The following is a 27,558-nucleotide window of genomic DNA, read 5'->3' on the forward strand; positions in this document are numbered from 1 at the left end:
CCAATGTCCCCCTTTCACTTTTAGGACTGCAGACGCTGTGTGGAATAGTAGCACGGTCATCTTCTGGCTTAGGGTGAACTTGCGTGATGTTCACTGCCACTGCTGCAATGGCTCTGACGCACCCTGGCCATTCCTTAGCTGCTGCATGCAGCTGTTTAGGCGACTGCCCTGTGACACGGGCCCAGGTTTTGTGCTGGTATTCCCAAGGTGACTCCCTACCTCTCATGTGAAAACAAAAAGAATGGTTTACTCACGTCTGGAAGTCCCAGGGCTGGAGCTGACATGAGGGCCTTCTTTAGCTGGTCAAAGGCTTGCGTTGCTTCTTTTGGAGATCCCTGCTCCCTTCTGTGATCAAGGCATACAGAGGTTTAACAAACAAGCCATGGTTAGAAATCCACAGTCTGCACCACCCTGTCATGCCTAGAAAAGTTCTCAGTTCTTTTACTGTCCGGGGTTTTGGGGTCTGGCATATTGCTTCCTTGTGATCCTGTCCTAAGGTTCTTGGTGCAGTACTAACCTCGTAGCCCAAGTAAATAACTGTTTGCTTCACCATCTGGGCTTTCTTTTGGGATATGCGATACCCCTGTAGGCCCAAAAAGTTTTGGAGGCTTACTATCCACTCCAGACATGCCTGTTGAGTTTTGGTAGTTATCAGGAGGTCGTCCACATACTGTAACAGCTGTCTTCCTGACGGAGTTTCCCAGGATTCCAGATCTTTTGCTAGTTGTTCTCCAAACAAGGTGGGCAATTTCTTTGAACTCCTGCAAAACCACTGTCCATGTGAGCTGAGTTTTTTATTCAAATGCAGAAATTTTCTGGCTGGCTTCATAGGGAGGAAGGCAAAAGAAAGCATCCTTTAAATCTAAAACAATAAACCGTGTTAGTTCAGGTGTTTAACAGGTTAACAAAGTGTAAGGGTTGGCAAACACTGGGTATAAATCCTCAGTTATCCTATTAACAGCTATGATCCATCAGGCTTTTTAACAGGTAAAAAAAATTCAGTCACTGGCTAATCCCTTAACTTTTCTTCAGGGGGTATTGCCTCCTAACTAGTTTGTGGGTTGTTTTTTTTGTGTTTTGTTGTTGTTGTTGTTGTTGTTTTGTTTATTTTTGTTTTGGTTTGGTTTGGTTTTGGTTTTGTTTTGGTTTTTTGGTTTTTTTTTTTTTTGGGGGGGGGGGTGGAGTTGTTAACTTAACTTGCACTGGGGGTGCATTCTTTGCTCTCCCGGTATGTTAGAAGCTTAAACCCCAGAAAATACCCAATCTATTTTTTTTTCCCCGTAAAACCCACCTTCACTTTTAACTTTAGCCTCATTAGTTATCTACATCGAGCTTAACAATTCCACGTATTGTTGGTCCTCAACCTCCAAGGTAATCTCTCCATTTTTAAATATATATATTTTTTTTTACCTCTAATAGTTCCAATAGATCCCTACTCAAAAGTGCTGATGGAGCATTGGGCATATATAAAAACCTGTGAATTCCCCATTGTTTCCCAAGTTTATATTTCAATGGCCTACAAAAATAGGCTTTTTCAGATTGGCCAGTTATCCTTTTTACCATAACATAATCATCTATTATTCATATTAAAGCTTTATTTAACACTGAATATGTTGCCCCTGTTTTTATCAAAAACTTAATTTCTTTTTTTTGTTCCCTAGTTTCATGAGTAGAGGGTCTCCTAGGGTAAGATCCTCCAGTCCATCTCAGTTTTCCTTAACATGAGCAACCACTGCCTCCCCTTTTTGATGTCCTCTTCTTTGGTTTGTTTCTGAGCCCAGGATGCTGTAGGAACCTTTGGAGAGGGCTCTTCTTCCTCACTGTCATTGCTGGGCAGTGGGAGAGATTTAGGAGTACAAGGAGTTAGAGCTGGAGACAGAGTTGAAATAGAAATTGCTTTGGTTAAAGATGGAGTTGGAGTTAAAGCTGGAGCTGGAGCTGAAACAGAAACTGTTTTACTAAATGTGTTAAAATCTTTGCTCTAAATCAGCTTGATCAAGGAGCTGTTGTTTACACTGGGCACATTCTCTGTACCAGAAGAACATTAGTAATGTCCTGCACAAATTTTACACTGCAAAAGCACCCAGGCACAGTGACAACCTCTAGATGCACCAAAAGCTGCAGGAAAATTCCCCAAAATACAAGCTATTCCATTCACTTCTTTTGGCTTTCTAAATTCTCCACAGCCCGTTGCTCCTAATCCAGAGCCACTAGTCTCCCAACAGACATCTGATATAAACCTTCTAAATATATTCTCTCATTTTCTCTGTCTATCCACCAGTTTGCTGAATTCACAACCTCCTACGAGTCAAGCCCAAACCACTTAAGTAAAGGAATTCCTTTTATTCATCTGGCCAGATCGAGTTCTCAGACTGAAGTTACCCTTATTTTAATTCCAACAATCTACAAACACAGTCTCCATACCTAAAATCACAACTAAGCTCTTGTCAAGGGTTTCTATTCCTTCTTGCCAAACTGGTCCTGTCCTTTGTCTGTCCTCAATCTACTTCAAAAACATTCACGCCTCAGCTCTCAGAGGCTAATCAGCTGCTTCACTCAGCATACGCTGCACTTACAACTTTTAACACAAGATGGATGTTGCCTCAAAAATACAGTTACAGTGAATACTGTTCCGGTAACCAAAACAAACACACCACAGTCACAGCAGGGAGGGGGCTTTAAGGGTTTTCATACACCCCACTCGCTTTGTTTTTCCCCGGCCATTTCACTCGCCTGAAAACAGAACCGCAGGTCCAAACTCCTCAATCACTTCATGCTGGTAGCACGTCTCAACAAACTCTCTCACAATCTTTCTCACAGTCAGGAAGCATTCACACAGTGTAACAACCACAAATCAGGATTTGCCCTTACAATTGCTAGCCCCAGATTGCCTCTATGGCACAACAAATGTCAAAATCCCCTTCTGCCAGCAACAACAATCCGAGCCCTCCACGGCCCGGTACAACAGCTTAACAGCTTTCTCTGCTGGCAACCAAGTACAAATGACCAGATACCAATCAAGCTTGCAAGCACACTACAGAGGCACAAGTTGTGCGTGGGACGTCTCCCACAACTTACCAACAGCCTTTCCTGACCATGCCTACGCCTTGCAGGTCACTGTTCAAACTGTTTCCATTTTTTCTAAACATATATTTTTGTCCGGAGTTTCAGTAGTCAGGAGTTCTTGTCTGCTGCTGGATGAACAGGTCAGGCAGTGGAGCCCACTCTTCCAGGAATACCCCAGGGAAGCTCTGAGGGGTCCTCCACCTGAGCTGGTCTCACAGCCAAGCAGAACCTTCTCCTGGCTGGCTCCCCAATTTGAGTCATTGAACACCGACATAATCACGAACAAAGACCCTCTAACCAATTAAAGTTAGACAGTGCTGTGTTTATTCACCAGCGGGCGGCACGGGAGTCATCTCCAAAAGGCGTGGCCGCCCCGAACAAGGCTCTTTGCTCTCTATTTATTTCTTACATACCATACATATGCATAACCCCAGCACCTCCCATCCCCGCTCTGTATTAAAATGAGGCTATTAGTCCTTCACACGTGCAGTTCTTCTCTTGAATTGGGTCAGTGGTCTCGAATTGGATCAGTGGTCTCAAAAGATGAAGTCAGGAGAGTCTTCATCAGGTCTCTGTGACCCTCTGGCACTGTCCAAGGTCCCCTGCTTCGTGATTGATTGATACCAAGTCCAGGTGCTGGCCATTGTTCTTAGTGGTTTCAATCTGTTCTTATGACAGTTCACTTACTGCACTTTTTCTATAAACAAGCTCATAATATAACAGCTCTAGCTTGGGCATCTAATAATCATTAACCTACCATTTACTAATCTAACTTACATCTTGATCAATATAAATTGCTTCTAACCCTTAGCTAAAATCTTAACTCTTTAAAATCATGTTTCAATAATTTAAAGTCTATTCCTCTAAGCTTTTCTGGAAAAGGCTTGGAGGGCTTCAGGGGTCTTGGGTGGCCCATGCCCACTTCTCAGCCTTATTGCTGCACTTGTGCTATGCTGTGTTGTGCTCATCTCCAGGGGCCAGAATAAGGACATTTGTCCCAGGAATATGCTGCCCTACTTCCTTATGGGGTCTTGTCCAGCCACATTCTGTTCTTTCTCAGTTTATTATTACCAACAATTCCTGGCCACTATCACCAACAATCCATGGCTGGCTCCACAGCTATCTGGCTATTGGTGTTTGAGGCATACACATAAGCCCTCTTGTCTTCTAGGTTTCTATATTAGGGAGCTAGCATTTTTCTTGCCCTCTTGGCAGCAGCAAGAGCTGTATGCACTCTTAGTTACGCAGCCCTGAAGTCAGTTCTGCACTCAACAGGACATCCTTAAAAGGGGGCATAATCTGGAACAAGCCGAGGTGAAGGGCCTGGGGGGCAAATGCCCCAGTCAGATTTACTGCGTTTTGTTTCTCTCCCACCCTGAAACAAATCAGCCATCCTATAAACAGGAATTAAATTAAAGTCTGTTTGCAATGCTTTTCACCTGCTACCTCAGTTTTCCAGCTATACTCCTTCGAAATTAGCAAAGATTTATCAAACAGGAGTTTGTTGAGCTTCAGCAGAGTGACTGCCCTATCCTGGCTGGGAATCCCTCAGTCCTGCCACCCCCTGCCCCTTCCTGTGCAGGCCAATTAGCTTCCCTGCTACCATAAAGCAACCTGGCAGGGAAAGAAAAGCACCAGAGTGCATTTAGTAACTCATTCAGCAAAAAGCGGTCATGGATTTATAATGTTATTTGACTTTTTTTTTTTCCTTTTTTTATTTTATTACTTGTCCAACTGTGGGAGCTGAAGGAGTCATTCGGTTTCTCGCTATGCTTTTACTATGTAAATACTTCAAACACTTTACATCACAAAAATAAACAAATGTCTCCAGCTGTTCTCCCATTCAGATTCTAAATTCTAGTCCAAAGAGTGCCCATCACTTCCCTTTTTTTTACTCTAATACATTTCTTTTCTGCTTGTCATATAATCAGTATTTCTATGAACGGAAGGACTGTTGCCAGCAAGTGGAGCCAACACTGACTAGTCCAGAATCTTGTTCACGCAGCTATCAGCAGAATAACAAAGGCCCACTCTTGAAAGGCAAGTTAAAAAAATGATTAATCTCACAAGTTTGATCCTTGCCCTCCATCTTCCATCTGCAGGTATTTTTCAGTTCACTCCAGAGATCCGGTAAGGAGAGGGTTATTTTCCCTATGAAGAAGTTTACTGGAAAATTGAGCCTCTCCATGCTTGCCCTTGCAACTGCAGGAGCGAAGCAGTCATGGAGTGATGTGGGAGTCATGGAAACATTTAGGTTACTAAAGACCTCTAATATACAGAGGTAGCCCTGAGCAACCCACTTTCTGCTGTGGAAAGCTGTGTGCTCTATCCCATTTCCACTAGGGTCAAGGGCACCCAAACACCTCTCTGCATCCATGGCAGAGGTTGCCTGCCCTACTGGGTGCCCTCATTCCTCTCCTGACGGTCAGGTGGTTAAGCAAAGCCTAGCATGAGGCAGCCCAGTTCAGTTCCAGGCCTCAGCTATGGCTGTGGTCAGGGCTGCAGCAGCTTGAGATCAGTGGGTTTAGTGGGACATTAAGCTGTCCCACTCAGCCTCCCAGCATCCAAGGGGTGTGGGAGAAGCCCATGCCTCTCCCATCAGCGGAGCCCCGAAGCAATTTGCAGCTGATTACTTTGTTCCACCCCTGTTGGTGTACAGCTGACATCTGACACATGGAAGATACAGATGACTTGAGAAATCAGCTCCCCTCCTGACTCACATGGAGGAAAGATGCCACAATGACAGCCAGTTGCAGATATGAGAGAAATTGAAAATGAAAAATAAATAAATAAATACACCCCAGCACTGCAGGGTGATATTCTAATGATATGAAATGGATGTGCCAAAAATAGAATACACCCACTTAAAATGAGTATCTTTTAAAGAAATGAATGTTCTTTGCAGAAGATGAAAGGCTGCACAGCGTAACACATGGGAAGGCAAATAAATGAGTAATGGTTCCAGGGAAGGTAACCACTCCAATGTGAAGAGCATTTCCAGATCCCTGCGCTGCAGCTATACAACTCCTTAGTACAGAGCACATGTATTATGCAAATTTTAATTTCTTTGCCAGGCCTATAGGAAGACTGAATTCTTTGAAGCCAGATTATGACAAGCAGCACCTGGTCACTCAGACCCAGTACAACACTGAGTCCACAAGAGCAGCTCTATGAGCAAGTCCCATGTCTAGACACTCATAATTCCTTATAAAACTGGACAAATGAGTGAGGCTTGGGTGACAAAATTTAGATCTTCGAGTTAAGAGGTGTAAGTTATTGTCTGATTTAAACAGGGACTACCAGCCAGCTTTAAGACCTAAGCCACATCAGCAAACTGTACGCTGAAAGGAGGCGAAAAACTAACACCAGAAAAGATTACACTTAAGCTCCTAGTGCAACATATTTAACAAGTAAATGGGTTTCCATGTGTATGAATGAGGGACTAGGTTTTAGCACTGAGGTGCTTCCAGCTTTCTAAACAGAACTGATGTGTTCAATGTCACAATCCCATAAATTGTTTGCTTGACTATGCTTTTAAAGGGATGTTAAAAATGGATTTCCTTATACTTGCAAAGAGATGTTAAAAAAAATTGAAGAGACTTTCATGGGAAAAGAAATTGTGGCTTCAGGACAGCCTTTTTGTATAAGAGATTCAAGGAGCCTGAGCTGCTATCTTATTTAAAAAAAAAAAAAAAAAAAAAATCAGAAGACAGAGGGTTGACTTGGTTGGCAGAGTATGGGCAGATTCACTGGGAGAAAACCACAAATGTTAAAAAGATTTTTAAAATGGCTAAAAAAGCCATGCATAAACTCACTGTCTGGAAGTTAATGCCAGAGAAATTAGAAACAAGGAACAATTTGTTACAGCAAGGATGATTAACCATTAGGACAAGCCATTTCTGAAAGCAGTACATTCTTTTTTTCTGCTCAAATTCAGAAAGAATATTTTCTTGGCAGCGAAGCTTATTCCATAAGGTTATGGTCCTATATGCAGCAGTAATAGATGAAAGCGTATCACCTCTATTGCAGCATTTTGGGCTGGATGTGTCTTCTGGCCTTCATATCTGTCTTTCTCTGGAATGAAGTAAAAAATACCTGACCCAACAATTATTGCAAATACCCTTTTGAAGGTAAGGGTCAGACTTCTGAGATATTTTTTAGTCTCACAATGGCTCTTAATCTGGCTATTAATAACAATCCAGCACATCAAAGCCATAGCTCCAATCTTAAAATAATTTCCTTTTTTTTTTTTTCCCCCCCAAGAAATTCAATTGGATCAACATGAAATTGATGCAATGCCCCAGCTGAAGCCATGGTTAGCTAGAGTGGGTGTCATTTTCTAAGTCCTTCTCTAGTGGCCTGCCGTGCCAGGAACATTATTCTTAGCGTTTGAAGAGTGGAAGAACTGCAATAAAAAATGTGTATATTCCAGACAGAATCAACACTTTTCAGTGACAGAAATCCTACAAACAAAAAAATAGAAAATGTCATACATTTATAGCCACACGAGGGATCTAATTGTCTACTATCTTTTGCATGTAAAGCAGTTTATATAGGAGTTGATAAGGAATTAAGTCAAACCTGGCATCTAAATAAACTCAGTTTCTGACAATGTCATACCCGATAGTACAATCCCTATCCAGCTTGAAGTTCACATGGGCCAACTGTCTGCCTCCTAAATCCATGTTGGTTTAGTACCAGCCAGCAAGAAAACCTCAGCGGTCACACCAATACAAAGGGAGAACTTCTAGTAGCAGAGAACACAAGACACCTAAGCAGATTATTTGCTTGGTAATCCAAGAGCTTCTGCAGTGAAAATAATGGAGTAGCCATCCCTGGATTCTGAAGGGAACAAACATTTGTTTCTGGGACATCCTTATACTGTGGCTATGCTGGATGCCCTTCACAAGAGCACATGGATGTAGTGCGTGCATACAAGGCAACATTTCCTGCTCCTGCAGCCTACCAAGGGCAGCACCCAAATGCAGTGACATGGCGGTCTCCAGTGGCAGAGCACTTAGCAACAATTACTGACCACATTACACCCCTGCTCTTTTCTAGGTTGCAGCGTTCCATGGTGTCTTCCACTTGGTGATCCCACCCCACAGTCACCAAGACTCTTCGGGATTAGCACATGGCACACGTTAAAAGGATTGCTGTAAGAGTCTCTGCCATGGCCAGACTCTCTGCAACTGGGAGTCTGCACAAAATTGGAAGGAAACTTGGTACTCTTGAATTGTGCCACTTTGTTTGTCTGGACAAGAGTAACTTAATTGCTGGCAATCCAGTGTACATGTTTCTGTGGAAACAGGGACCAGCAGAATGCATACGCGTAGCCACTGGTTTGCTCCAGTCTCCATGGAAACAATCATTGCATGGGAGAAAAAAACAATGATTGCAAGCTAATGACTTACTGGAAGCCTTTTCTGCCTCAAATTTTCTTTTGTCGTCCTTTTTGTTATAAAATAAGGACAGCATATATGATGATTTGTGATATGATGAAGGTCTGAGTCAGAAAACATGGGGTGAAGCTCCCAAGAATTCAGGCAGCCTGTCACCAGACCCCTGAGAAATATCTGGAGTGCAAATGGTGGGCTTGCATTCTGTAGAGAGAGAAAGGTGGGAGGCTGACCCACCCAGCTTGCACAGAAACGCTTGTTATCTCCAAACACAGCCCATCCCAGATTCCCAGACTACCAGAACCAGTGAAGGCAATGTACCTCAAGAGACTGACCACCACTGGCATACTGATGAGGCAGCACTATGGTGCTAAGGATCTCGGCAGAGGAAGGACATATCCATGCGGTAATACGACTTTCCCAGTCCCTTCGGCTTCCTAAACGTTCTCTACAGAGAAACCCAGTTATTCCACCCTTCCTTTGCTTTTTGTCTCTCACAGACACAACATGACTCCCACACAACTGCCTTATTTTCTTTGACATGGTCTCCAAAGAAATACCATCATGGGAACATAAAAAAGGTCTACCCTGTTAAAATAAGCTGAGGATTTTCACACAGTCTACATGGTACCCAGAGTTTTCATACATTTCTCCCTTTTCTTCTGAGGACCTTCACAGTGACCTCCTGCAATTGTTTTTGTTCACTCTGTTTTCTTTCATCCCTAGGGTCACTAGCATCTTTGGCCCACATATATTTTCACAAGAAAAACCCACATGAACCCTTTTATTTCTGTCAGCAACCACTGTTTAGGATTGCTGGTTATTTTTTCACCTCATTTTACCTTCTACAGACATTCTCATCTCCCACTTCCTTCTCGTAACACAGACAGAGATATCCCACCAAGCAGTGATGCACTGTGCCGGACAAAGCCTGCGCTGCACTGACATGGCTCTCCACTGTGACTCACCAAACACAAAAAGATATGTCACTATGTCCTCAGGATGTCAAAGCCCATCCAGTTCCTGTCTTTGGGGGTACAATGGCAGCAAGTTTTAGCCAGCATATCCTTGTGCAAAAGGATTGGAAATGGTGTTGATGTCCATAAAAGGGAACTGACAGACAGGACAAGATGAAATGCAACTGGCATTGCAACGTGGGAAGACTGGCAGTATAGTGAGGGGTCTGTAGCCTAATAGAGATGAAATCTTGTACCCACACAAGCATAGTACATGAAGGCTGGTCAAACACTGGAAACCTGAATCCATGACTCATGTCCTAAATCCTTTACTTGACATTGACCTGACATCCCAGCAAGCATCCTTCCAGGAATACCCCTTTTCCCATTTTCCCCATTCATTCCTTTGCGTTCAGGACAATGGATTATGCAGAGCTATGGTGTGGTTAGTATGACTGCTCCTTCCTTTGGTAGCTATTTAAGAGCAGCAATCTCACAAAGTGCTCCACTGCCTATTCCTGCCACAGAGTTTTGTGATGAGACATTCCCTCCTGAATTATGTATACACTTGCCTCTTCAGGGGCAAAGACTTTTTGTGTTCTAGCAGAATTAACTAAGGGTATTCGGGTGGCTGTTTCACATCCCCACAACAATCCTGTGAACAAAGCTTCTTTCTGCTCAGGCAATCTAAATAAATAAAACTCACTGCTAATAATTACCTGACTATAAATACATGGCAGGAAATAATTGACCCATTTCCATGAGGAGCTTAAATTGTCTTTGGCAGCTTAGACTAGCAAAATGAAAGGTCCTAAGATTCATACTTCTTCTTAATTGTTCCATGACTGCTAGAAAATCAGATCTAGACAATTTTCAATGGGATTTAGGGACTTAGAGCAGGAAGATGTCTAGTGTTCCCACTAGACGATGCTAGACGGCAATTTTTTCTGTACTACAGTGCTGCTCAGGACCCAAAAGCTAAATAAAGACACATATTCTTACTCCTGTTTGCCCCTTATACCAGCATAGTTCTCTTTTCCCCAGAGAGTTCTCATTCTGATCAGTAGTTATGAGACAGAAATGAGTCAATACCGGTGCAAAAAATTTTCTAACAGAGGAATCAAAATCAAGAGGAACAATGAAATTGCATGTCAGAAATATGGTCTTTCAGGGCATAGCAGTATTTTATCCTTTGGACAAAAATATGTTCTGTGCATCCAGATTGGAAAGGCAAGGAAAAATAACAAGGAAAAATTAAAAAAAAAAGTTGTTTAAAGTATTCAATTACAATTAAATGCTGAAATATTGATTTTTCTTCATTCCTTTTAATAGACCAGAAGGCATACTTATATCAGCTGTCACAAAAGCAAAACAGAAAATTCAAAGTTCAATATCTGAATGGGTACAAATTCGGGGAATGTTAACAGCATTGTGATCATAAAAACAAGGACCTAACAAACACTTCACAAGATTTTCATGTTATTCCTGTCAATCTTTATGTAACTGTCTCTTCCACTAAAGATTGAGTGACTGTCCCTCCTTCTCTGGGACACATCCAGAGTTACAAAGAAGCTCATTCAAGAAAAGGTTAAAAAATGTTCTGCTATGAAAACCAGATTCAGAGACAGAGACCCAGTAATATCAAAATCAATGCTGATGTGAAGCAAAGATCAAGAAGGTCAAGGCACAAAAAATATTTACAGAACAGATGGGAAAGCTGAAATGAGAATGTTACAAAGAATTAGTATTAGTGGCTGCAGAGACACAAAGATACTAAGCATTTAACTACCTAGCTAAAGCTGCTTTATTTTACTGTATAAAAGTAAAAGCATCAGAAATACAGAGAACTTCCTGAATCCCTATTCATAGGCTTCAGGTTAGCTGTTACATCCTGGCATTACATCTAATACTGCAACAAACTTGGGTTGGATTGGGACAAGAGATCTGCAGGATGACAAGGTATCTACAAGGTAGTAACTCTACATGTTGATATTTCCACTTAAGGTATGAATATTCTTTTTATAAATGACAAGTGAACTGTGATAGTGACAAGGTTTAAACAGCATATGGAAATTTATCTCCAAATCACATGTCACATCAGAGGTTTGGCAAGTCACTCCACTCTCAAAAGTAAAATCTATGAAAACACAATCTGCATAACACTGGCAATGTCAGAGTTTTGCTTTCTCTTTTATCCTGACTGAACACAGATAATGGAAGACACTCAGGTGGAAAATTCACATGACCCACGTTCTGTACTGCCTGCAAAGCTGCACACAAATCTCATTTTTCTAATATAGCTGTTGATCAGAGAAGAGCTGGGATGCTGTGAGGAGTCTGGACTGCACAAGTATCTCGATGAATGCTATCTCATTTGCTTTTCATGTAGACAGCAAGATCATTTTACTCAGGTCCACACAGTAGAAATCAGCATGTCTGCTTCTTTCGGCAGCTGTGTGCTGCCCAGGTGTAGAGCTGCCAATCCTCTCTAGAACGCAGGGGGAAGCACAGGGAGGAGCATGCAAAGTATTGTAGTCCAGGCACAGGGTGATGTCTAATACCCAAGGAAGGGGGTGGGGGACCCATGTCTGACCTCTGCAAGACTCTAGAAACACTGCCTTCAGCAAGGTCATCTTCTGGCATCCTCAGTACTGCCAACTATCCAGATTCCTCTATGCCATGAGAAAATATGTCCATGAAACCCTTATGATCACTGTGGGACTGAAAGTGAGAGAAAGCAAAACACAAATCACAATCATCAGCCTAGCCTCTAAAATGGCTATGCATCTTTATGCCTCTGCCAAAACATGTGTAATGTGTTCAGTTCCAAAGTCAGACATAAGTGATATACAAGCAACCATGACTCAGCCTGGGTGCTTGGTCATGGAATGTGCTTCCCTTCCATGTACCCTCCCAAGGGTGCTGGAACAAGCACCCTTTCTTTTTTACAGCTCCTACTTCCTCCCCATTTTCATACCAGTTTCAAATTTCCCTCCAGGACAAAGAAAACAGAGTGAAAATTAATGGCAACAGCTACCCTAAGAAATATTTGTCCTCATGTATCCAGTTACCAAATAATTTTTTTGTTAAGTCTTGTGTGAACTGCACAGCTCTTTACATGTAAGACTAAAACAATATTTTTACAATAGCTGCCACATTCATAACCATTGGAAACACTTCAATCTGATCAGAGGGCAGGAGTTGTAATTACAGTCTGTGGGTAATTTTAATCTTCTATTCCTATACTTTCAAAGCACATAATTTCTATTTATCTGAACCTGATTACTTCAAATCTTTTAATTATGATTTCCCAAACAGAATGAAAGACATTTTGTTCCTCTTTACCTTTCTCCTCCCACCACTGTGAGAACCAGTATTCCTCCTATGTCCTTGAAACTTCCTCCCTTGCCTTCTTCCCCCCAGCTAATGAGGGTGATGATGTCACCTTTCTGTCCTCTTTTTCTGGGCAGGGACCCAATAACCTGCCATGCTACACTTAGCCCTTCTTCCAATCTCAGCTCTTCTCTTTCTGTCTTGTCTCTCTCCTCCAGTACTTGCACCCTTTCACTTTTCCATGCTAGGCTCCCCACAGCACTTCACCCTCCCCAAGCTTGGAGCAGCTGTCTTGTTGCCTTTGGGCACCCCTTCAACACAGCTGGAAATGGATGGCACACTTCAGAATTTAAGTGGAGAAGAGCAACTATTTGACTTGGCTCTGTCTGTGGTGGTGCAAAAGTTATTTTATTAGGTTTTTAAGTGTTTTATATAATTAATTTGCAGTTTTTTATAAGAAGTTTTGTAAAACGGTTTGTTCCCTGTACCCCCGTTTTTCCCAATGGTTCTTACCCCTTATATTGCTGTCAACTTCTCTCTCTCTCTGTTTGGGCACCCTGTCTGTCACGTTGGGACCCTTCCCCAAATTCTGGAAAGTTCCAGGGAAGGTGTCAAGTGATAGGCTGGTGCCTGGGAAATCCCCTTTCCCCCATCACGGAGTGGTTCTCCTGTTGAATGTTTACATCCCTAGTTCCACCCTGAATTAGCCTGGTTGGTTAATCTGTGGTTACCGCCTCTTGTTCCTCCCCCGTTTAAAAGTTACTGCACAACGATTGTACGGGGTCTCTCCTGAGCAGCAGTGGTCAGATGTGGAGCTCCCGTTTGGTCTCCCCCTCAATAAAACCCTGTTAACCCTGCTCAGAGAGTCGCCTTTCTATCCATCGCCGTGGTCGTGACCACCAACAAGTCCGTCGCAGGGTGTGGGGAACCAAGATCCCACAGGCAGGAGGGAGCCAGCCGAACTAGCAACTCCGACCCGAAAGTGCGTGTGCCGCAGTGAGGAACTGAGCTAGCCCATGGGCCAGCGCTTCCACACGCACAGTGCACACCGCGACATCTGCCTAACAGTCAGCTACAGAGGGTGACTGATTTTGAGTAAGGGCAGATTCATGGGCATTTTTCTATCCAATTCTTCCTGAGGAAGCTATGAAAACACCCCCAGACTTCACAGTTTGCAACAAAATTATTCAGGCTGGCAGTACCGGCCTGACCCAGTTCCCATCAAACTTGGGCAAGGGTGAGTTTTCCAGCAGGATGCTGCAGCATATGGAGACCTGAGACAACAGAAGTACACAAGACGCCTTAATTTGCTGCTTCACATTGGTAATCCATCTTACTTTGTGGTTAGGCTAGCTGTCCTCAAATAGAGGCTGTGTTAACACACCAGCATAACATTTCTGAACCTGTGGTAACATCAATGCCTCTTCATTGCACGGGGTAGGCAAACTCCAAAATGCTTCCAATTTTCCATGAAGAGACACTGGCATCTTAAAAAGGCACTGATTTGGTGAACAAAAGTAGGATGAAGGAGATAAAAGAGAGATGGAAGGCATACAGATGTAATCATTGTTCAGCTGGCACCAAATATCTCTCATGAAACCACTACTTTCCTGCACAGTCTATGCAAAGCATGCAACTTAACAACATAAATGGACTGCACACGTGTTTATGGAAACTCTTGGCCTGGCTGCACAAAATGTGTACTTTTTGTGCAAAAAAAAATCTCATCTGGGAGTACCTCTACTGAGTCAGGAAGAGTGACATGCTTCACATACCTTAGAAGCACCATGGGAGTAAAATTCAGCAGGGACCCATGAGCAGAGAGGCTGAATTCTGTACCCATGGGTGGAGGAGAGACTGGATAGCAGTATCTTATATGACAAGAACTCACTTGAAGGTCCTCGTGGTACCCGCTGCAAGCTACTGCCTCTGAGATCCTGATTCATATTCCTGACAAACTACATGTGTGCACAAAGCAGCTGGTACCATTACCATGAGCAGCAGCTCAGCGTTCCTGCTTAACAGCCTGCCTGGTTGTGCTGCTGCTATTTACCAGCCAGAGACAGAGTTGCAAGGCACTTTAATCTCCACCCTGAAAGGTAACAGCAGAACACCTACCTACCTACTTTTTGCCCTACAGCATGCTGGAAATGTTGTTGCCCTTGTGGGAAGCAGCAATAGAATTGCCTTTCAGTATTTCTCATGCTGTGGTACATGAAGCTGGTTTGCATGTTGTTTTGGACTGAATCTTTCTAAAACCTCACCATGTTGAAAATGTTCTTATTCTCTCCTTTTTGTAATCTCTATCATGATTTATTTCCTGCTATTCTTTCTCTTTACCATGTTGAAGTGTTTCTAAGATTGTAAGGCCCTATGTTTCATTGTCTGCTTTTGTAAAACATCATGTTGTTTCCCATGGACAGCCTCAGATTCAGGCATTGTTTTTAGTAAAGACACAAATTGTTTGGAAAATTACTTCTGATTTGGTGTAACAACAGGAATGGGGCAGAAGATCTCCCTTCCCTCTCTATCTTCTTCCAGGCTGAGATGTAAAAGGGATTTTGCTATAGGAGAAATTTCAGAAAAAGCTTATCCATCCCTGATCAAACCAGTCTTTTCACCCTCCACACTCCTTTCACTGAGGGCTGACATATTTTTAAGAGAGGATTGAGTATGCTGATATTACCAAGCCACTCAAAACATTACAAAATTTTTGCACCTCTATTTCTGTCTCAGGGTTACAACTTGGAGATATTTTTCAGGATTTTATGCTTAATAAAATGTAGCTGTCTCTCACCAGATTCTGTCACTTTAAATTACACAGGAAGACTAAAAAATGTGTCTTTTCTTTCTTCAAAGAAGTCACTAAAAATCACTTAGTTTGTGTTTAAAATAAACTCTCTTTTGCTCACCCTCCCTCCCACAGACAGCAGAAGAGAAGGATCTCCACGTGTCCTTCCAAAATTCCCATACTGCTAAATTACTCTCATTTCTGATCCTCAGGGTCTCACCCTTTCATGAATATGAACAACGCCCCTGCAAGCAGCCAGCATTCAGGTAAAATGTTCTGCTTGCCAGCAGCCCTGCCTGGAATGCTTCTGCATGACTCTGATTCCAGCAAGTCAGAGAAGACATCCATGCATGAATGGGACACATGGCTCAGACCAGGCTGTCAAACAGCATCAAAGAGTGAGACAGAAGAGATTATTTGGCCCTCTGTTTTGCTTTCCAGAAAAAACTGATCATACTTATCACATAAAATAGACAAAATCCACTGCTATCCCCTTTCTCACGGCTGGTGGAGTGATTAAATGGAGGTTAAGTGTTGGTCCAACTGACCCTCCTCGTGACTGCACCTATACCTGTCTGACTAATCCCACAGGCGTGCATCTGTGCATGCCACTTGTTGGCACTCTTCTCACTGCATTACATGAATTGTCATATCTGCTGCCCCCTAGTCCTTTTGCTTTTTTAAAACAGAACCACAAAATCACAGAAATATGTAGGGTTCAAAAGGACCACTAGTAGCGTCACGTAGTCTAGCCTCCCTGCTCAGGCAGGGCCATCCCATAGCATATTGCACAGGATTGCATCAAGATGGGGTTTGAATACATCCAGAGAAGAAGACTCTAAAAACTCTCCAGGCAGCCTGTTTCACAGTGCTCTCTCATGCACAAAATAAAGAATTACTTCCTCATATTCAAGGAATTTTCTGTGTTTCGCTTGTGCCCATTGCTCCTTGTCCTATTGCAGGACACCACTGGAGAAAGCCTGGCTCCCTTCTCTTGACAGCCTCCCTTCAGATACTTGCATACATAGGGATGTTACCCTCAGGGACATTAATAAGGTGCCCCCTCAGTTGTCTCTCCTCCAGGCTGAACCAGCCTAGCTCCCTCAGATTTTTTCCATAAGAGAGATCCCCCAGTCCTTTCATCATCTTTCTAGCCCTTTGTTGGACCCTCTCCAGTAGTTCCTTGACTGTCTTCCCCTGAGCAGCCCAGAACTGGACACAGCACTCCAGGTGTGCCTCACCAGGGCTGAGTAGAGGGCCAGGATCACCTCCCTCGACCTGCAGGCAATGCTCTTTGTAATGCACCCCAGGATCCCATTGGCCTTCTTGGCCCCCAGGAGACACTGCTGGCTCATGGACAGCTTGCTGTCCACCAGGACCCCCAGGTCCTTCTCTGCAGAGCTGCTTTCCAGCAGCTCATTCCCCAGGCTATGCTGGGGCCTGGGGTTGTTCCTCCCCAGGCGCAGGACCTTTCACTTGCCCCTGTTGAATTTCAGATGTTCCTTCTTTTCCCATCTTTCCATTCTGTTGAGGACCTTCTGAAAGACTGCACAGCCCTCTGGGGCATCAGCTGCTGCTACCAACTTTGTGTCATCAGTGGAGGCATCTACCCATTCATCCAAGTCATTGGTGAATAAGTTAAGTAACGTTGGGCCCAGTATGAAAACTTGTGAGATCTCACCAGTGACAGGCCTCCAATTTGACCCTGTCCCATTGATGATGGACCTCTGGGATCTGGCATTCAGCCAGTTCTCAATCCACCTCACTGTCCACTCATCCAGTACAGTGGCACAGTCTTACCAGTAATCAAAAATCTACAGCCCACTGAACTATTCATCTGCCCCAGTTTTGAGGAGGTCACACTCATGCTTTCCTTTTATCCTGTTTCTGTCATACCTTTCTCTGAAATGCTACAGAGGATCAGTTTCCATCCCATTAGCACTGGTAGCCAATACTGCATCTCTCAACAAATGTCCATCATGACTAAAAATCTCAAGATCCAGAAACGGTTGAGTCTCTCAGAGTCTCTCAGTTCACTGCAAACATATTAGAAAAATTTTCTTCACCAGAAGTTTGTCAAAAGGCTTTGAAAAAGGCTGTCCAGGGAAGTGTTGAGTGACTATCCCCAAAGGTATTTTAAAAATGTATAGATGTGGCACTCAGCAACATGGTTTAGTGGAATATTTGTCAGCAGTATGTTAATGACTGTACTCAAAAATCTTAACACTTCTTTTCCAACCCATATGATTCTATGAGTCTATTATTCTGTGATCTATGTCACTGAGATAATGCTCTGAAACGGTCATTAGCTTGTATATGAGTAAATTTCAAAAGCTATTTTTTCAAAAGTGCTGGAGAGCAGTGCCATGGAAAAGGACAAGGTGGTCCTGGTCCGCGGCAAGTTGAGCATGAGTGAGCAGTGCCCTGGCAGCCAGGAGAGCAAACCCTGCCCTGGGGTGCATTTCCAGCCAGGCAAGGGAGGGGATTGTCCTGCTCTGCTCTGCACTGGGGTGGCCTCACCTCGAGTGCTGGGGGCAGTTCTGGATGCCACAGTATAAGGAAGACATTGAGCTGTTAGAGAGCATCCAAAGGAGGGCAGCAAAGATGGTGAAGGGCCTTGAAGTGAAGCATGTGAGGAGTGGCTGAGGTCACTTGGTCTGTTCAGCCTGGAGGAGATTGAAGGGAGACCACAGTGCAGTCTACAACGTACTTGTGAGAAGAATGCCTAGATATAATAAAAAGTTTCTTACCCAGTGGGTGGTTGGGGCACTGGGTTGAACTCCCCAGGGAAGTAGTCACAGCACGAAGCCTGACAGAGTAGGAGAAGTGTTTGGACAATGCTCTCAGGAACATGGCGAGATTCTTGGGCTGTCCTGTGCAGGGCCAGAAGATCAATTTTAATGATCCTTGTGGGTTCCTTCCAATTCAGGATATGATGAATACTATGACTCTGTGTTTCTGTGAACAGGAAGCCATCACCATACAGGGATTCCTGGATCTCAGAAATGAAGGATTAAAGGTGCTGCACACCATGTTGCTAGACCATCTCTCTTATCATCCAACCAAACATTTTGTAACTTTGAAGCCTGAGGTTAAGAAAAACAGGTTCAAGAAGGAGAGGTGTGCAGGAAGGAGAAAAAAATAACCTCACACCCAAGTAAATCATACCTTGAAAGGAAGACATGAGTGTCTGAAATATAGTGAGCAGGGATTTGATGCCATGAATGGCATGGCCTGCAGATGGTGAGGTGGAGAGATGACTAACAATTAGGTGGGCTTTGGTAGGTGGATCCTACAGTAGCTGACATTAGAAATGAACACGGAATTTAGTGGGAGAGACTGAGAAAAAAGATTATATTTTAGAAGTCTACAGAGGAATAAATAAAAATACTTGGGGAAAACATGTCTTAGAAAAACAATTATAGTAAAAGAAAATAAATCAGAAAAAAACAACAGCTAACTTCAGTTAGCTTTCAGCTAACTTCATCAGACAAGAGGCTTACGGCATTAAATTAAATCAATGCCTTGTGTTGAAATCAGGGCTAATTTGCACAGGTCAAGGTCTGAGCACAAGAAAAGTACACCTTTCATAAGGGAACAAGGTACCAGTATCACTTATACCTCCTGAATTTCTATTCTTCAGGCCTCATTTGCACTCACATTTTGCTGTCTATAAATCTGTATGTAAATTATGTGGTCAAGCCATGTGTCATTTCAGTCCTGAGTCTCCAGAGGGTGTTGGAAATCTCAACCACGCTTAAATTTCTTCTTTCTTTTTCATTCTTTTTCCTGATCCATGAATGGTTATCCTCTTTTCAGCTGCTTTCTACACATATCATGACTTGTGTTCCTTTGTTATGGGTTAAATCAAATGAGAATACAATTTGAATGGGAAATCACACTTGCTGCTAGTAATTTTGATTTTCCTAAATTCATGACATTTGTGTTACAGAGCATTCAAAGGACAGACTACTTTGGTAAGGTAGTGGTGTGCTTAGATAATGTACACAATAACACAAGTGATAAGAAGACCAAACCCCATTGCAAAACAAACAACGTCTAAACTACCCTTGATTGATACTCCTCTCATTTGTCCACACGGGAGGGCATCCAGTGAGTCAGGGCCCACCACTTCCTTTTATGACTCTTGTTTAATCACTGCCTCAATTACAGCATGTAATGATGACAAAATTATGAAAAAGCTTTTAACAACTAACCTGTATTTCTGTCCCTAAAATGAAACAAATTACTTTTTGTACTGCTTTGCTTGGCTACAAAATACAGTTGATGATCATCCTCTTCAATCTTTTCCATACTTCTGAAGATTTACCAAGCCCTGTTTAACCACTCCTTTTTATAGCTCAAACTCTAGCCTTTCTTCAGAACTCATGTTTTCTTTAAGTCTTTTAGCATTTTCCTCATCTCTCTCCAATTTGTCTGTATCTTCTTAGAGCTTGGTATACAACTTCAGGAGTTACTGTAATACAGCCTTACAAAACACAGAATAATTGTCTTTTCTGTCTCACAGACTGCACTATTAATAAATTCAAGGACAAAATCTGGCTTTTTCACAACAACATATTCTAGAGAACCTAATCCAAGGCCCTGACATCTCCTCATCCTTTTCTTATTCTCTTGTTGGAGTTGAGCATTTGATTTCTCTTTCATTACTGAATTCCAGCTTTCTGATTCAGCCCACTTTTCAGGTTCATTAAGAACAACTTGATGCATATCAGGAAAAAAACAAACAAACAAACAAACAAACAAACAAAAAACCCAAAGACATTGACACAACAGTAGTTTGGTTCATTTTTTTACCAAAATATGAATACCATTCATTCTTGAATGACAAATTCCTCACCTAAATTAGGGAAGCAAGTAGGAGAAACAATGAGATAATTTAAGACATTTTTTAAAAGTTAACATGTTTTCATATTCCTGATCTACCACATCTTATTACAGAGAAAGTTCAAATGCTTGTTCCAAAATGAAACATTTCAAAATGGCCAGACTGAGGAAATAAAAAAAGAGATGAGGAAATAAAAAAAGAGAAATCCTCATTGTTCTTCAATCAGAAAAAAAGGAAAAAAAAGAAAAAAAGAAAAAAAGAAAAAAAGAAAAAAAGAAAAAAAAAAAAAAAAAAAAAAAAAAAAAAAAAAAAGAAGTTACAAACAAAATAAAACAGGTGCTTGTAGAAGAATGTGTTGACCAACCTTGCTATCATGTCATGGCCTGCTCTCATAGCAGCTTAAAACATCAAAACAAAACATGTTCCCTCAAGATCATTAATTTCATTACATCATTTAACAATGGTATTGTTTTCTGCAGTACTGCACTGTTGTGAGATGGTTGCCTGAGCAACTGAAATATCTCTCAACTCAAGTTCCCATTCCTGAATAGTAAAATCATCATTGGACTCAAAGTCTTATCAAATCAAAGTACAGGGTTGTTACAAAATAGTGTGGGGAAGTTTTTCTTCAAGCTTTTTCCAAAATCTCTGAAATTCAGAAATGGTGCTTCTTAACTATTCCAGCATGAAGTCCATTCTCTTTCATACATTTTTTTTTTAATGATTTGCAGCAGCCTGATTGCTGAATCAGTTAAAGCTTGCTCAGCCTACAGTGTTTAATATCAAAACTCCATCTCCATTTACCAGGACACTAGAATTGCCAATCCATAGCAAATAAATCACTTCAGTACATATTAACTTGCATACTTGCTTTCCCTGCATATTCTAAACAAACAATTTTTTTGGCAACAACATAAAAGGAGTCAGGCCGATATACATGAAAACAGAAAAACATACACAGAGGCTTCAGTGTGAATGGCAAGTGTTTTTTCTGCCTTTCCAATCTAGAGAATAAAAAGGAATAGGGACATGTGGTGCCCCACATGTGATCACTCCAAATTAACCAGCACACATCAGATCTTATCTTAAATATCAAGTACCTGTAACAAGAATTTATAACTTGAAAAGCATCTCAGGAGTGTGGCAAGTAACCACAAACAATGAAACCTAAATAAAAGAAAGCCATCTTTTATTTAAAAAAAAAAAAAAAAATCCTAAAAAGAGCTTGCCTAGTCTTCTTTCAGCACTCTTTCCTCTCTGAGAAGGCCTGACTCATTTTCCTTAGCAATATGTTCCTTTCAGTAAATATCTATAAATAGTGAAGATGACAAAAATCTCAAAAAAATATTTGGTTTATAAACTGGTTCACATCTGTCGACTTGAGAGACTAAATTTCTGCATAGAAGGAATAAAAGCACTTGCAGATACTGCCAGCAAGTTATTGTAGTGCCTGCTTGGGGAATAAGAGATGAGTTATATCTTCGTCAAGTTCTGCAGAAAGAGCTCATTTTGCAGCTTTTGTGTAGACTGGGAGCTTGAAACTGCTGGGGCTAAGTTAATGTCCTATGCCTATGTGGTGACACTTCCCTAAGTAATACCACAATGATACAGCTTCTACACTGATTTTGGCTCAGGACATGGTAGGACTGACCCATTAGCTTCTTCCAGACTACCATATAGACTTATGTTCAGAAATAAATCAGAGACAATGTTTTTGCATCTTATTTTATATGCAATTATATTTTATAAAAATATGTTTCAGGTGTAGTTGGATCCCCAGTAAGAATTATGTCAAGCCAACCTGTGTTTGAGGATTGTTTCAGGAGTTAAATAACCAGTTAGGATTTGTTTTCCTTAGTTTTCAAAGGATGACCTACAGGTAGCATTTTCCTATCTGCAATCAATAATTGTCACTCTGAAAGACTTCTGATGCTGTCCAAATGCCTTCTCCAGCACCTTCTTATGACAATAGCAGGATACCCATCAGAGGGTGCATGAGCTGTGTGGAAGACCCCTAAGTGTACCTCTGAACACTCAGGGAAGCCATACACCCTCAGTGCAACGATGATATGAGCATGCCAAAAATTAAGAAATTCCACTTGTTGAATCCCTAGAGAATCATGGAACAATTTATGTTGAATGAGATCTACGGGGGTCTTCACTGAAACACCCTGATTTTGAAAATCTAAATAGTTATACTGTACTCCTCAGTCTGGTCCCTGTCCCAGGGCAACTCTGAATTCAGGTGAATTATTATTATTATTATTATTATTATTATTATTATTATTATTATTATTATTTTAATTGTTCTGTTAAAACTTCCCTGGTTGCAATTTGTTCCCGTTATTCCTCATCCCTTCACTCTGTGCCTTTGAGCAGAGTCTATCTCTTTCTTCTCTGTAGCCTTCCAATGGGCAATTTAAGATGGGAATAAGAATCACAGAATCATAGGATCATTTAGGTTGAAAAACATTTTTAAAATCATCAGGTCCAACTGTTCACTCAACACTCCCAAGACCACCGTTAAACCATGTCCCTCAGTGCTACATCTAAAACTCTTTTAAATACCTCCAGAGACAGTGACTCAGCATCTTAGCCAGCCTGTTCCAATGATTGGCAACCCTTCTGTGAAAATGCATTTTTCCTAATAAGCAACCTAAACCTCTCTGGATGCAACTAGAGACTGCCTCATCTCATCCTGTCACTTGTTGCCTGGGAAAAGAGATCAACTCCCACCTGTCTACAATTTCCTTTTAGGTGGTTGTAGAGGACAGTTAGGTCACATCTGAGCCTCCTTTTCTCCAGACTAAACATCCCAAGTTCTCTCAGCCACGCCACATTGTGTTTGTGCTCCAGATCTTTCATCAGCTCCATTGCCCTTCTCTGGACATGCTCCAGCTCTTCAATGTCGTTCTTGTAATGACAGTCCCTAAAACTGGACTCTAGGTGTGACCTCACCAGAACCAAGTACTATGCCCTGGTCCTGCTGGCCACACTATTGCTGAACTGCTGGATCATGTTCAGATGGCTGCCAAACAATATCCCCAAAATGAACCATAATTTTAGTAATATTACTCTTAGTATTTCACTTCTGGGCTGAACAGATCCATCTTCTCCCAAGAGATACCTTGTTCTCTGCCAAACTCCTCAACCTAATCCCTGTCTTCTGCTGGAGTCACTCCAGTTTCTCAGTATTTCACTTGCACTGAAGAGCTCCAAATTTTACATAGTAGATGAGGCCTCAAAATTGCTGAACAGAAAGAATAAATACTTTCCTCTATACGCTGGCTACAATTTTCATAATGTAACAAAATACATGGTTATCCCTAAATGCTACAAGGGAATACTTCTGGTTCTTGCTCATCTTGCTGTTCATCATCAGGTTCCTTTTTTGCAAAAGTCTTCCCTATTCAGTTAGAACTCAGCCTAAGTTGTTGCTTGTGGTTATTCTGTCACAGACAGGAATTCACTCCCCTTTGCTGAACTTCTTGAGTGCCTGTCAGTTCATTTCTCCAGACTACTAAGTTCTTGTGATGGGAACTGCAGATCCAGTGTATCAACAATGTGCTTTCATCCCAAATTTGTCACCCACAAAGGACATAAAGTTCATTTTGTCCATCATCCACATCACTGATGAAAATATTGGCTCTGGCATTGACTCCATAGGAACACCACTCTCCCAAAACCTTAACCTATGGGCTGCCATAGAGTACATCTGCAAACGGACCCACAGAATCATTTCCATTCACCTCCAGCAGGACAGGCAGATAGATAAAGATGCTGAAGATGCTGTTAGCTCTTTTCAGGTTAGTGAAGGCAATCTCCATATTTCAGTTATATTGGATATGACAGAGGCTGTTTGTGTGAGAACCAAAAGCTGTTAGCGGCAGGATCTGGCTTTGGCGTTGTATTATTTCTTACAGGGTTAACATTTTGCCTCAAATGGCACATTTATCCTATGCTGATTCACACTGTTCTCCACAACTGTTTAAGAACAGATTGTGGTCTCACATGAACCCTGTGTATTTAGCCAGTCATCGTCTTTAACATGGGTCTCTCCCAGTGCAGGTCTCCTCCTCATGAGCGAGTCCCGCCTGAGTTCACTACCAGATTGCCGGTGCTCACAGTACTGCTGCACACAAACACACACTGAAATCCTCTAGGAAAGATAGCACACATTCTGTTCTTTCCCAGCTAATGACACTTCAAATGTGGGGCCCCTATGACCTTTGCTTGTTTGAAAGTAAACCAGTGGGAGAAATGAACGCCACTCAAATACCTTGAGAGTTACAATTTAAAGCTTGAAGTTACAATTTAATAGAAAGATTACAATAAATGCAATTATACAGGAAAGCTAACTTAGACCCACGAAGTCAGAGTAGAACCTGGCATGCTGTTGATCAAGATGGTGGTTGTAGTCAAGTGGTGGTTGCAGTCCTGTTGAAGTGATGGTTGCAGTCTTGTCAAATGTGGTGGTCTTGTGGAAAGTCTGGTCTTCCGGTGGAAGTTTGGGCTCTCCTCTAGATTGGTCCAGTGGTGGTGTCCCAAGTCCCCAAAGTGCCCAGATTGTGTATGGTCCGGTTCAGGCAGGAAGGTTCAGTGCACTGTTCAGGGAAACTGTTAGAAGAGACCTACCATTCCCATTTCACAAGAAATAATGTAGGTGGGAGAAGAATGCATAGTTTGGTTACACGCCACATTGTAACCCAGGACAGACCTTCAGTTTGTGATCTGGCACGTACACCTACACAAATGCACACTGAAGAAAAAATAGGAAGAGGCTGTTACATACCAAGGCAGGACAGGCTGCAGTGACCAGGTGCAGGATTCAAGCCACACAACAACAATCTGTGGCCTACAGCCTATTTTACACTCTGTGTTATCCTCCCCACTCCGTCTGTTCACCACACCTGTTCCTCCAGGATCCATCACAGTAGACCCACACTTCCTGTTTTGACCCTTGTCTTGAACATCTCATGATAAGTAACACACTTTCCCACTGTCATCTTGAGAAAATCTCTTACACAATTCTACAACACTCAAAAATATCCCATACAAAAATTTTCTCTTTCCCTTGAGACACGGTAATCTCATTTTTTCCCTTCCTATTTCTCCTGTCTTTCTTCCAGGAGTGGTTCCCACACACCAAATAGTGAGCTGAGCTCTGAACTTCAGTACTGTCTGTAACCTCCTGCTTGTTAATCTGTGTGAGGGTGACTAGTTTTCCCATCACTTTCTTTTGATTTTATGCTGAATACCAACTTACAGGATATGCATATGTAGCCTTCCACATACCCTTCCAGGAGCATTTTTAAAATGACACTACATTAAGTCAGGTTACATAAAGGAAAAAGAAAAGGGAAAAAACAAGGAGGAAACAGTTCACGGATCTCAGTTGTCTACACACAGCAGCGTACAATAGCTTGCACACCCATGCATGTCTTTCCAAGGCTGCAATGTTTCTTCAGAGCGTGCAAGCAACATTTAAGGAAATTTCAAGCATCTCAAGCATTGACAACAGGGTCTTACTAGAGTTTATCTCATTCGTACACAACCTTTCTCTAACCCAAGACATCACAATGCTGTAACCTAAAAGCATCAACAGTCTTGGATCAGGCATCCTTGAGTCAGCCCTTTTGTTAAATCTCCGCCTTGGATGGTCATGGGAAGGAGGACTCAGTGTTCAGCGAGGTTCAGGGTCCTTCAAGGAGCGGGGTGGGCACACGTCTAGATGCAGGAACAGCATGCCCCTGTCTCAGCAAGCATGTCCAGTAGACCTACACAGATAGTCTTCTCAGCCCTTACACAATCCTTAGGGTGCTGTGATGGGTACAGTGATGGAGCAGGTACTTGGTGTTCATGACTGACACCCCTTCACACAGCACAAATGTGCAGCTGGAGACAGAGAAGAGCAGGGACCCAGATAGCCCAAGCATATTTCAGTAAAAGCACATTTGAGGCACATATTGACCAGAAATCCCACTACTTTGAAGAGATACTGACATGTGCCCTTGCAAAAGGAGACTGACTTGTTAAAGGGAAAGCGAGAAACCTCTTGGTACATATAAAGGAAATCAAGAGCTAGAAACAGGTCTTGCTGCTTCATGAAACAAAATTTTTGAACAATTTTTTACCCAAAGTGCCCTGTTTAGCAGAATGAAGATTATCATACAGTGAAAATTTGTTGACACTAAGTTAATGCAGACCAAGTTGGGAAAAAAAGAGTAAAGAAATGTGAGAGAACATTCACAGACTCTTCTTACACTATAGCCGTTTGTTTCAAACTATAATTTTCAAGAAAGCATCATTAAATATTCTTCCTGGTATTGGCTATTCAGAGATAGTCTGCTGACAAACTCCAGCATCCTTCCAAAAGAAACACAGCTCAAACGCTGAACTTAATTCATGTCTATGTTATTTCTTCAGTCCTTTTCAGTGCTATTGACTACATCTGCCTTAAGACAGAGGAAAAGTATCAATCCATCACAAAAAGAATTAAAAGGGCAGATGTTTCTTTCACCTCTGACAGCATTTTAGCCATTCTGAAAAAGTAGCATGATAATACACCATCACATCATTCAGGACAAGATAGAATTGTTTCAAAGCAAGCACAAAGTCCTCAAAGGAGGCATTGAAGAAGTATTCTGGGTTAGTTATGGCATGACTTTTATCCCAGAGTAAAACTGCAGCCATCCACAATAAAGCTGGAAGCACAGAACATCTGTAAGACTAAAGACAGATCTAAAGACAGATCTCCTTGAAAATCACACTGCAGAGATTAAAACTCACATCACAAATGCAAATCTGTATTTTTCTTGTCAGTATAAACTGGAATGCTACTGAGTCTTCTGAAGCATGATGCAGACAGAAGTCGCTTAACCCTCATGGATTCCTCCTGCATGGCACATCCACATTTGTGCCGTTCATAGAAGAGGAAACAGAGTGCAAAAGTGTTTGTTGACTGAAGACCTCACAGAGAAAGAATTATGATGCTTTTCTCAAGTTATCTCTGCACAGTGGCAGCTAACATCAACAGGCTTGTACTCTCTATTGCTAAACATGGAACTCTGTGAAGCTTTGCAGTGCTTTGGAGAGGTGTGATGACTGTGATGTGAAAATGGTTTAAAAGGAATGCTGGTTTTTTAACCATGAGCAGTTTCAGGC

Source organism: Hirundo rustica, chromosome Z, assembly GCF_015227805.2.
Source record: "Hirundo rustica isolate bHirRus1 chromosome Z, bHirRus1.pri.v3, whole genome shotgun sequence".
NCBI lineage: Eukaryota > Metazoa > Chordata > Aves > Passeriformes > Hirundinidae > Hirundo > Hirundo rustica.